Source organism: Fundulus heteroclitus, chromosome 23, assembly GCF_011125445.2.
Source record: "Fundulus heteroclitus isolate FHET01 chromosome 23, MU-UCD_Fhet_4.1, whole genome shotgun sequence".
Lineage (NCBI taxonomy): Eukaryota > Metazoa > Chordata > Actinopteri > Cyprinodontiformes > Fundulidae > Fundulus > Fundulus heteroclitus.
Genome location: NC_046383.1, coordinates 22,949,256 through 22,961,523, shown reverse-complemented (window position 1 = coordinate 22,961,523; position 12,268 = coordinate 22,949,256).

Sequence of the window (12,268 nt, the reverse complement as noted above, 5' to 3'; positions counted from 1 at the left end):
GTGTCCTGTTCATGGCCGAATACTTTTTTTCCCTGCCTCTCTCAGGTGTTCAGCGCCTCACCTGTTCTATGTGACAAATAACCGCGGTTAACTTACCAGTTTGTTAGCTCGCAATTAACGTAATTATTTTGTCCTCCAAATAGTAACAAAACGGCATTGGCACTTCAACAGGTACCTATTAGAGGCCTTTTTTATCTTTTTATGAGGAAGGTGTGGAGCGACTCTCAAGTGACATATTTCCCTTTTCCCATACTTCTTATTCTGTCTTGTGCCCAGAAAAAAAATTCACAATACATACATAAACATAAAATAAAATAAAATGAGATAAAATTTTGTCCTCTATCTTCTTCTACATTGCTGTTTGTCAGTGGCGGTGCTTGGAAGCTCCCTTTATTCGCCAGAAAGCGACAAGAGATTTAATCATTAACTTTTATTTTTAAGTCTCTCAAGGTTTTACGAACTCAAACAATGTTTTGCAGAATCAGAGAGATTTTACGAATCTTGAGTATATTTAAAGGGGCATAGAGAAAGTTTTGAAGTTGAATGTTATTAATTTTCTTTTCCATGCATGCCCTTACAATTGCCTGACGTGTAAAATGAGTGCCTCTGTAAATTGGATTAGTCCGTTTATGAGAGTGATTTGGGCTAAATCATATTGATGCGCTCTCATTCCCCTAATTCTTACCTCAGAAGACATCAGGCCTTTAAACAAAAGACCCGTACAGTCACAGATGCTTTTACTCTTTTCCTATGCACATACACAACATTGGTGTCCTTTCAGCTTGTCACCAGAGGGAGAAGACGTCCTGGAATTTACACTATGCTCCTTAAGCCACATTTTCTTACAATCCTAAGGCTGTGCTCACAGAAGTCAATTAAAGAAGTGGGCCTCTGTACTAAAGTAAGAGTAGCACTACTTCAACATATTTTTTCTTGTTTAAAAGTAAAACGTAGCCAACCAAGAAATTACTAAAATAAGAGTAAAAAAAAAAGTATTCAGTAAGAATGCTCTGAGTAACTACTCATAGCATCTGATTTATTATTCACAAATGATGTAATCGGAGAGACAAAAATATAAAGCTATGTACAAATTCTGGTATTTTAAAGACTACAAAAATATCTACAAAAAATAATGTATCATCACATTTTTGGAAATATAACTTATTAAACCAATACTTACAGTAGGCATTTCACATTTGTTACTGTACAGTCACTTGATTTCAGTTTGGCTCTGTAAATAGAAAATAACATTAAAATAACAAAGCTAGTGTTCAAACAAGAAGTCTCGCTTTAACCTAGGTGGGTTTTTTGTGTGTGGTTAAAACAAGTCTGATTTTTTTATTCAGTTAGGTTACTAATGTTGGGTTGTGTAGCCAGACATCTTACTCAAGTAAGAGTAGCCATACTTTTTAATACTGTTACTCAAGCAAAAGTAAAAAGCACAGTGCAGTAAAACTACTTGTAAGAGTACATTTTGTGAATATTACATTACTGTGACTAGCATGTAACTAGTCACAACCCACCTCTGGTCAATAAGCAAGAGAAAAATTGTATGAGTTGAAACTGAGAAATTACCTTGTTTTCTTTTTTTTTAAGCATCACCATGTAACTTTTAGCCACTAGGGGCGCTAGAGCTATAACCTCCAGGTTTAGCGCCCCTGAAGGCCACTGGCAACACTGCACTGTTGCAAATTTAAACAGTCTCCCTCCATGTTTTGGGATCTGATAGCAGACCAGTTTAGACCAGCATACTTAGAGATAATTGAGTTACTTTAAGGCCATATTCACCCCTCTAGATTCAATCCTACATTAGAGAACCACAAACAGGTAAGTGTCATATCTGTTTTGTACTTTTGTTACACGTAACCTGGAATAGGTCATGTGACCTAGAATGGTGCCTAGGTCACATGACCCATTCAGCGACAGATCCAACCCTCTCAAGTTACATCTAGGGGAGTTTTTGAGAGGGGAACCCACACGGAGCATCGATACACGGACATTGCTTGTCCTGAAAAATAATTTTATGTATCTTAAATTAAGCTAATACTTGGGTCAAAACTTACGTGGTGATGCTTTAGACACTTATTCCACCCTCTGGTACAATGGCCCCTGGATGAAGAGCTATAATGCCCATATCAGAAACCCCTACTGTGTTTACCAAACACAGCAGAACTTGGAAAATTCTTTCTCTGGTAATTTGTCAGTTTCTTTTTTCATTATTTAGCAATTTTAGTTGCTTCATACCCACATTTTTTAGGCATGAAATTGACCGTCCTCACTGGGACATTCTGACATAGACCAGTTATTACACACCAAGGCGGATGTTTCAGATCCGTGCAATTATTCAAAGCAATCTTATGTTTTTTACTCATCATCTACAGTACAAGGAATATGGGAATATGGTCATAGTATGTCTCCAATTAATATCTACCAACAAGAGGTCACTCAGAGTTATTTGGTTTGATCAGGAATTGTAAACTTTCAGAGTTCATGAGGGTCAGCAATCCCAAATGGTACAGAGAGGCATAATAAATGGAAATGGGTTATAATACAAATTTGCTGAAAATGATGGACAAATGACCAAACTTGAGGTGAGATTTGAGCATTTTTATGATTAGTTCCATTTATCCCCATAATTCATAAAAATACTCCCTTCTCAAAGAGAAATACACTGACATCCAGTGCTTTTCTCTAAATGGACACAAACTGGTGTGTTTACGGGTACAAAATGCAAGCAGTCATGTCATATCTAATGTTGTTTTGTTATGAAAAGCCCTGCCCCTCGCTGCCATCTCACTGCAAGCTCTATTTAAAAGCTGGCAACCCTAGTTAATATTTTAATTTATTGGTAATAAATCAAGTGCAATAACAGAGACAGTGCAGTAGCCTCATGGGGGGAAATGACTGGAAATATATTAAGTGACACAACAATTATAGACAAATTCATTATGTTTCTATCAATCATTTTCTTCCGATTCTGATCCAGAAATGTCTGACAAGGCAAGGAGAAGGAAATGGATGGGGTCAACAGCCAGAGAGTAGAGGAGGAAGAGGAGAGAGACTGCATGGCAGAGGAGTAAGGAGGCAAAAGAGAAGAAGACACAGACGAGGCCAAGGTCATATACACGTGCTGGTGGATGGAGGCCAAGACCAGTGGAAGGGTGCAGCCAAATGTTGGCAGATCAACCGTGTCCTCGATTATTCAGACTTTTCATCCACAAAACAGGCGGATAACCCAACAATAGACACTGTACTGTAATACTGTCCTAAATAGCATTGTACATGTATCGCAATATTGCATTACATGCAATATCACATTATAGCATTTAACTGAACTGTAAGTGAACCCCCTACGTTTGCATCAGAGGAGGGGTGTTGAATTTATGTGACGGATACGTCCTCTTTGTCTGACCGGAAACGTAGCTGTTCACAAAGAAGTCCTGAACCACCGGAAGTTGTGGGGTGAAATCTGAAATCATTCAGACTTGGCATCTGACAATGCCAAGTCTGAATGATTGGGGACATTGGGGACACAGTCGCAATCGCACAATGGACGCTGCACTGTAAGACATATTGCTATCATGGCCAAAGAGCTACCATGGATGTGCCAGGCCTGCGAGGCAGGAAAATAACCATGGGTGATACTATCTCTGAAAACAGTGTGCTAATGCATGTTCCCATCAGTGAGACATACAATACAAAGCGTATTGTCACCTTTTCAGGTCATCTTTTCATCCCAGAACAAGAGAGGGGTCAGACTGGAGATGACCTGCCAGAGTACGGGGTAGTCGCAAGCGATGTACGAAGACTGCGCTGTAAATCCCACCGTTTTTATCATATTTCATTTTTCGGCTTCCAAGTTTCGGGGGGGGGGGGGGGGGGTCATCTTATCTATTAGTTGTCCCACATGCCAATGTTTGTGATGAGCTCTCGTAACAGCAACGTGTGTTGCTTGTTTGTTTCCTCTTGCTTTACATGCGCTCTTCTAGTGTTTATGTATCCAGTGAGCCTCGGTTTCAGCCGCTCATTGTAGCTCTACTGCTCTCACCGTATACCTTGAAATTCACTGAGAGTTGCAAGAAGCAAAGTCTTCTGCAAAGGCATAAGAAGAGGATGGCCTCAGAAGAAATAAATAAAACCAGAGTATATTTGGTCTTCTACCCTACCTGCTCTTCTGCTTCCCCCCGAGGAGCAGAAGAGCAGGTAGGATGGTTTTGAGCATTAGTGGTTGTTCAAAAAGTTACTCAGGCGTTTCTTACTCACATTCCAGAAAAATCCTTCACTCTACCTTTATGTTTTGGTCGACTCTTAACAGGGCAATAAATGCAGATGCAGGTAAGCGGTCCATAAGGTTTATTGATAAAGTGAATAGTGGATCTGGATGCACGTCGGAGTTATTGGGAGGGATCGGCCACTGAGGAAGGAAGGTAAGTATGGTTAGATGTGGGTGATAGAGCCGCAGGAAATTAAGAGGAGCAGTGCATCCGGAGGACCAGGAGGAAGCCACCAAGAGACTCGCTTAAAAAGCGCACGTAGGGGCTTCCCAGTTGACCAGGAAGCCCACACAAAGACCAGGAGATCAAAGTGTTCAGGTCAGTAACACACTGGGTGAGAAAACCATCTGTTGTCTTCTTTCTGGCTCTTGCTCCTACTTGAAGCACCTCCAATGGCCAAAATGCCACGGATGCCCATTTTGCCACATCCACATTTTTTGGGCACATGGATCACTTCTGTTGTGTAGCCAACGCAGTTTTCTAAACAGTTTCCACGAGCTGAAACAAGCAAAAACAAAAACAAAAGCTGAAAAAAAGTCAGGAATCACATCTGCGTAACACAGGAAAAATGTATTACTTACGGAGCCCCTAAAGGAACATTAAAGGGAAATTAAAAAAAAAAGAAGTTATTTTTGGTGCACATCTAATTCTTTCTGGTACTCTCTTACCTATTTAATATAAGCTGTAATATAAACACCGAGAGGGTTTTTGTGTAAAATGATTTGATACTCTGTGTATCACACAGTATGTGTGCGCATTTACGGTCAACTCTTCCCTGTAGAAAGGAACAATTAACTGCCTTACCTCCTCATCAGCTGCATAATGGAAGAACCAGAGAACTCTGTTGTACCCACGAAATACTGGGCACAATGACACACAACAAAACTTAGATGTAGTACCAGTAGCTCGCAGGTGTTTTAACCTTTGAGCCTTTTACATGGTCTAGCTCCACCGGCCAAAACAATAGGGAGTAGGTGGCAACTCTAAGTGATTGACGTGTCTTAAATTTAAACGGGAGTATGTCACCACTACTACAGATCTGCAAGTATGACAGTTTTTCCCTAAGGAGATAAGATAAGAAATTCCTTTGCTGTCCCACAATGGGGGAAATTGAAGTGTGACAGGGGAAAAGAAACAGACAGATTATAGTTGTGAAAAAAAAACATGCTAATCTAATCTAAAGTTAGTTCTAAAGCAGCAGAGGATAAGCTTTACCAGAAAACAAAATAAAAAATAAATAAATGCCAATTGCACAATTATTGATAATATGGCATGCTTATGTAAACAAAAGATTAAATGTTCAAGTTAACTTGAAAAAACCGTGGGAAACAGAACACCAGCCCATGCACAGAACAATCTGAAATAATATGCAATATGCACAATAGTACAGCAGCAGTTCAAAGTAGCATCTGACAGACGATTCATGATTAGATCAGAACCCGTGCAACCACTAGCTTGATGTAAACAATTATTGAGTCTGTTGTGAGCAGCAGAGATGATAAATTATAACAGTAGCTGGGACGAACAACCTGCGGAAGTACTCCTTTGAGCATCTAGGGTGCAGCAGTCTCTCTCTGAAAGAGCTCTCCAGCTCTGCAACAGCTTCATGCAGGGTGTGGGAGACATTGTCCAGTAGTGATGATATTTTTCTTACAGTCCTTTTGTCTCTCATCACCTGCACTGGGTCCAGAGGGGCATCCCAGGACAGAACTGGCTCTCTTACTGAGCTCATCCAGCCATTTCCTCTCAGCTACAGGTAAGGTGGCTGATGCCACCACAGAGTTAGTGTTTTGGAGTGCAGGGGACACTCCAAAAGACTGTAACGTGTTGTGACTCCAGTCCATTTTATTGTTTGGTGAACATCCAGGTACTTGTAACTAGTGTTGCACCGATACCGATACCAGTATCGGCCTGGGGGGGCCGATACCGCACTAAAATGGTGGTATCGGTATCGGCGAGTACCAAGAAATTGGTCACAGATACCATTTTGATGTTTGTATGTCACTTGAACGCAGGCTTCTCTCTCCCGACTACTATTATACATGTTATATAAGTTCATGAAAGTTGCACTATTATGGCATTTGAGAGGCAAAAGTTTATTAAACTATTGTCACCCACACAGATGATCTTCAGGTGCCGTGTGAAAACACTGCTTTTGATCACACTACTATGAATTAGATCATTTTGGAGGTTAAACCGAGTTTGCATGATCTCCCTGTGCACGTGTGCGTTCTCTCTGGGTACTCCGGCTTGCTCCCACAGTCCAAAAACATGACTGTTAGGTTAATTGTCTAAATTCTCCTTAGGTGTGAGTGTGTGCGTGAATGGTTGTTTGTCCTGTTTGTCTCTGTGTTGCCCTGCGACAGACTGGCGACCTGTCCAGGGTGAACCCCGCCTCTCGCCCAGTGAACGCTGGAGATAGGCACCAGCACCCCTCATGACCCCATGAAGGACTAAGCGGGTCAGAAAATGGATGGATGGAGGTTAAACCTTAAAGCAGCACTGTAAGAATGTATTTTAGATTTGTTTTCAGATAAATTTTTTATCAATGCTTCTATGGAAACTAGTGTTGCACCGATACCGATACCAGTATCGGCCGGGGTGCCGATACCGCACTAAAATGGTGGTATCGGTATCGGCGAGTACCAACAAATAGGGCACTGATACCATTTTGATGTTTGTATGTCACTTGAACGCAGGCTTCTCTCTCCCGACTAGTATTATACATGTTATATAAGTTCATTAAAGTTGCACTATTATGGCATTTGAGAGGCAAAAGTTTATTAAACTATTGTCACCCACTCCAGGTTGGTAAAAAAAAGTTCTACTACCCTCAGTAGTATGCAGTTCTTCATATATATATACACACACACACACACACACACACACACACACACACACACACACACACACACACACACACACACACACACACACACACAGACACAGCTTTGTGTCCTCATTCAGTATCCACGGGGACAGGAGGTGGTCCACTCCTGACTGAGTGTTTTATGTTCACATTTCTACATTGTTTTTTTTTTTTTGCTAAGGGCCATGCAACGCTGTATTTTCCTTTCTGTATCGCAACAACATGGTCTGTCAACAACTTATAGCACAAACAGTAAAAGTGTAGATGTGATTTTGGTCCAGTCTCTTGCAATCAATCTGCCACTTAAAATTTACGATATAATTGTCATCAAAACTGTAGCCATAGTTTACATCAGAACATCTCTGTAGAGCAGGGGTTCCCAAACGTTTCAGCCTATGACCTCAAAAATGGTGGGATAGAGTGGAGTATTTTTATAAGGACTGCACTCATCCCCCTGTGTTTATTCTCCTATTATTGTTCACCTAATATTATAACTTTATTCTCGCAATACAAAAGTTTTGAGGTCATTGTTGATTATTAGAGAATAAATTACTAGCCACAGAGGACTAAATTTCCACAAAAACCGATTAACAGAATTAAAACAGATTTGAGATTAATTTCACATATCTGAGAGAGAACACTTGGACGTTTTCTAATGTGAAATAGTTGTAATTCTCGAGACAAAAATTATTTTCCATCATTAAAGGCATAAAATTGTTATATTAAAAAATATCGCTGACATTGTAAATTCAGAATCCTCTCGCGACCCCCTGGGGGATCCCAAACCCCCACCCTGTTCTAAAGTACGCTGTTATATTGATACCATGACTAAGTAATCTGACTGGGTTATCCATACACAGTGCAACAAGGACCTGTCATTCTGATGGCACTGACATGTCCATTAGCACAGATATTTACTTTTGAGGGGAAGAACTAAGGATATTGAACCAGAGACTGGCTTGCATTCTGCTATTTTTACAGACTGCCTGGAGAATGCATGTACTGTTTTGCAAATGTCGCAAATGATTTGAGAAATGTTCCAAAGTGACTACGAAAAACAGTATCTGCTGCAAACATAAACATATAAATTGACAATGTGACAAAGACAATTTTTCTAAATGACTTTTAGAGTAAATTATCCGCTGCTTTCTTTACCCGACTACAGAAATAGAATCAAACAGTAAAAATAGTCATTGGTGAACTATCAGACAATCTTTGAGATGTAATCAGTCTTTCTTGACTCCTGGGCTAAATATTCTTAATTATAGAGAGAAGGGCTGTGCTACATGCTTAGGAAGCTTTTGCTTTCCAACCAGGACTCACAGTTTTTTGATCTCTCCGCACCTTCATCAGGCTCACCGCTCCACAGGCTGCGCTCCAAACCCACTACCGTTAGAGTATCGCTCCTTGCCTTGCATTATCTCTGATCATTTTGTTTCTCCCCGCTAACCTCTACTCTCCACCTCTATAGATCCCAGAGCTTTCGGAGTCCTACCTACCAGCACACTCAGCGAGCCCGTTTCCTTAAAAAAAGAAACTCTTTACTCCTCTTGCCATGTGTCTTGCTTGTAGTTCTGCGTGTAGGTCAGGAAATTACCCTCAAACATGATGGTTTTTGTCTATAATATTTTTAATGTGGCCACTTTTTATGCATAATTAAGCTGCGAATAAAACACATTTGTTGTCGCATAGTGATGCAATTAAAGGAACTTTCTGGGTTCCAATTCTGGTCCCGTTGATTATATTTGGACTTAGCATGTTCTCTACATGCATTACTACAGTACTAATGGTTCCTCCAACTGGAGCCATTAATACGGGGCGACTGTGGCTCAGTGGATTCAGTAGCTGTCTTGCAATTAGACGATTGTGGGATGGATTCCAGTTTCCTCCTGTCACATGTTGATGTACCCCTGGGCAAGGCACTTAACCCCAATCTGCATATTGGTGTATGAATGAGTGCGATTGGGTGAATGTGGCTACAGTGTGAAGTGCTTTGTGTGGTCAGGAAACTGGAAAAGCCATACAAGTTCAGTCCATTTTACCATTCCAACCATCTCCTTTCAGTCATGGTAATGGCTGAAAAACCTACATGGCTTACTACACAAAGTCCATAAGGCACTAACCCTCCAAGGTTACCTTGAGACAAGAAGGGATTTGACAAAAAGCAGAGCCGGCACACAGGGGAACCACGGCCTGTTTTATGAAAACAGTCAAAACAAGACAGAAAATTGTGTTGAGTGTGTGCGACCCGCTGTAGCCTCCGTCTTCCCTCTGATCTAAATTTTCTGCCCGCTCTTTCATCTGATGCCAAGGAAACATTCAGTTTAATAATGACTGAATCCAAGTGATTTTGGCAGGTTCATGTGCATTTAGACCAGATAAATGAATAAACCGTTGTTTTGTATTGACTGATTTGTCAATTTGTTCTTGTTTATAAGCAGGAACGATGAAGAGCCAAGCAAGATTTTGCTTTCTTGAAGCTCAGCTGGCAAAAATGTGTTGAGGAATAAGACATAGATTTTGTTGTGAAGAAATGAAGTATGCGTGTAAGTAGCACTGACACACCAAAAACCAAGGACGGACTCAGGGAAGTGTAGAGCTCCTGTTAACACGTTCTCTCCGACCGCATCACGTCCACTTCCAGTTCATGCTGATGGTGAAGGAATGCAGACAGTCTGGCCAAGTCACACGCCTTCTCCCTGGCTCTTTTTTTCCAAACTGCATCAGCGCGTACGCAACTAGGATGAGGGGGAAGAAGAACCCACAGTAGAGTTCTGTTATGTTCAAACTACATCAATTAGGTAGTATTTGTTTTGTAGAACCGCCCCACTCCCCCACCTCCCACCCCCACAGCCCCACAAAATGCAAGAAAGGCAACTCAAATCCCCACATATGAGATTAAAAATACTGCAGTGGTGCTAATGTTTTTAACATTTTCCTAGAACTGCGTGACCATCCCCTTTATTTGTAATGTTCGAGGAAACCCAACGCTAGATTCAGGAAGATGCGGGCCCCTGAGCCAAAGCCAGTTTTGATGTCTCACTCACATAAGGTTTGTTTATGCATGCAACATTGACATTATTGGCTTCGTCCAGATAAAAAAAAAAAGTTTTCCCAAAACCTTTTATTGAATTTCTAAAAAGTTCCTCATTCCAGAAGTATTTTGTTCTTAGAAATGAACAGTACAGTAACAATGACAAGCCTGCATGTTGTGATACAATCATTAAATACACCAAACCTTTATTTACAGCTTGCCAAAGCTGCTTCTATGCTCATCGTTCAGCCGCATCCTTTTTATTTGGTATGACTGAAACAGCATGACTGTTGACTGAATCTTGTTTTGAAACATGGATGTCTGTAGTTGGTGTCTAAAATCTGTTTTTAGGTTTGTATTGTAACTCAATGCTTAGACTTGAGAGTTTTTGCTAGCAGTTTTTTTTTTTTTTTTTTTTACTGTTTTCAAATAATTGTGTATTGGATATTAAGCACATGTAGTCCTACATTATAAAAAGGTACACAGTAACAATAAAATAAAATAAAAATATATAATAACAAATATATAATAAAATAAAAGGAACGAAAGTATATTGTCATGATGCTTGGTCTTTTGATGGAGTTAAAGTTTTAGTCCTAGTTACTGACTGACTTTGCTGATCTAGTCCATTAACCCTAACCCCTCAGGGCCCCAGGTGACTGCCCTGGTAAGCCTTTGCTAGAGACCAGGCAAGCTGACAGGCGTCCAGCTGTGATGAAGATGTGCGTGAGCAAGAACCAGCAACAAGAGCCAAAAAACATGAATTCCTCTCCTGGCTTAAGGGAATTATAATTAGAATGCTGTTATCCAATAAGGTCCACCCCAAAGATCAAAGGCTCTTATGAAACAAGAGTCAGCAACTTTTACGGTAAAAGGCAGGAGTTTACGTAGCGTTCAAATTCTGGAAAAATTCTGTTTTGCTCTTAAGTGCTCCCTCTGGGCTCATTTCCTGTGTAGTATACATAAATATATATATATATATATATGTATATGTATGTGTGTATACATTTTTTTTCCTGCAGGACACTTTCAGCGGAACCACATTTCATTTTTTATCAGGGGCAATAAAGTAACAATAGAATAAACACCTTATCAGGAAATTACCGGGAGCTCCAACAATTTCATTTGATCTTTGCACCTGTTGACCTTTGACTGCAGTGATTTAGTTTTTTGCAGTTTATGATTAATTACACGCCTACTCCAGTATCTATGTGCCCACCAAAACTGAAAGTCAGATGATGACGGGGTTAGATGAATCAAGAAGGCTGCGTGGAAGGAGATCAAGAAAATTGTTTGTCAAATGACGTGTCTTGGAGTTGTATTTTTTAAAGCACCATGCCCAACAGATGATTCATCCCAACTAATCAACGTTTATTTAGAACAATACTTACGCATGCAATGTTCCAGTAGGCCGTGTTATTAAATGAATGCTCACAGTCCGAATGCACTGATCGGACACGGCGCTGGTGAGCGGAGCACCTCGGCCGTTTGCTGTAAGGGATTCTACTCTTTCACATCTGCTTTATGTTACAGCGCTGAGGCCACCACAATAGTCTTTCAGAGTGGGACGGCAGGAGAAGGCCGCACAAGGAGCACAATGGAGACCACTGGCTACGGTGGACGCAAACTGTCAAAATCAAGAATAAAGAAATATGACTCCGGCTTTTTAGAGCGCGCTGTTCAACATGTTTTGGATAGTAGATACATTGGTGTTTTCCTCCAGCACACCAGGTACATACCTCAAAACCTTACAATCAGATCTGTAAAAGACAAGCGTCTCTTCAATCTGAAATATGGCTCAGGTTAATTCGTTGTCTTACTTTGTCACCCCCCACCCCATTGTGCTTGGACAAAACCAACAATCCCTTAGCAACTTAGAAGCTAGGTTTGCCTAGATTCAAATTATTCTAGCTAACATCGGCTAGCATTAATCGACAACTTTTTATCGGGGTGACAGTGGCTCAGGAAGAAGGACTTCATCCTGTAACAGGTGGGTGGGTTGTCTGCTCGAACCCTTGCTCCATTCTTAGGAAAGACAGGTGCTGATTGTATGGCAGCTCCACTTCTGTCAGTCTGACCCATTGCAGCGGT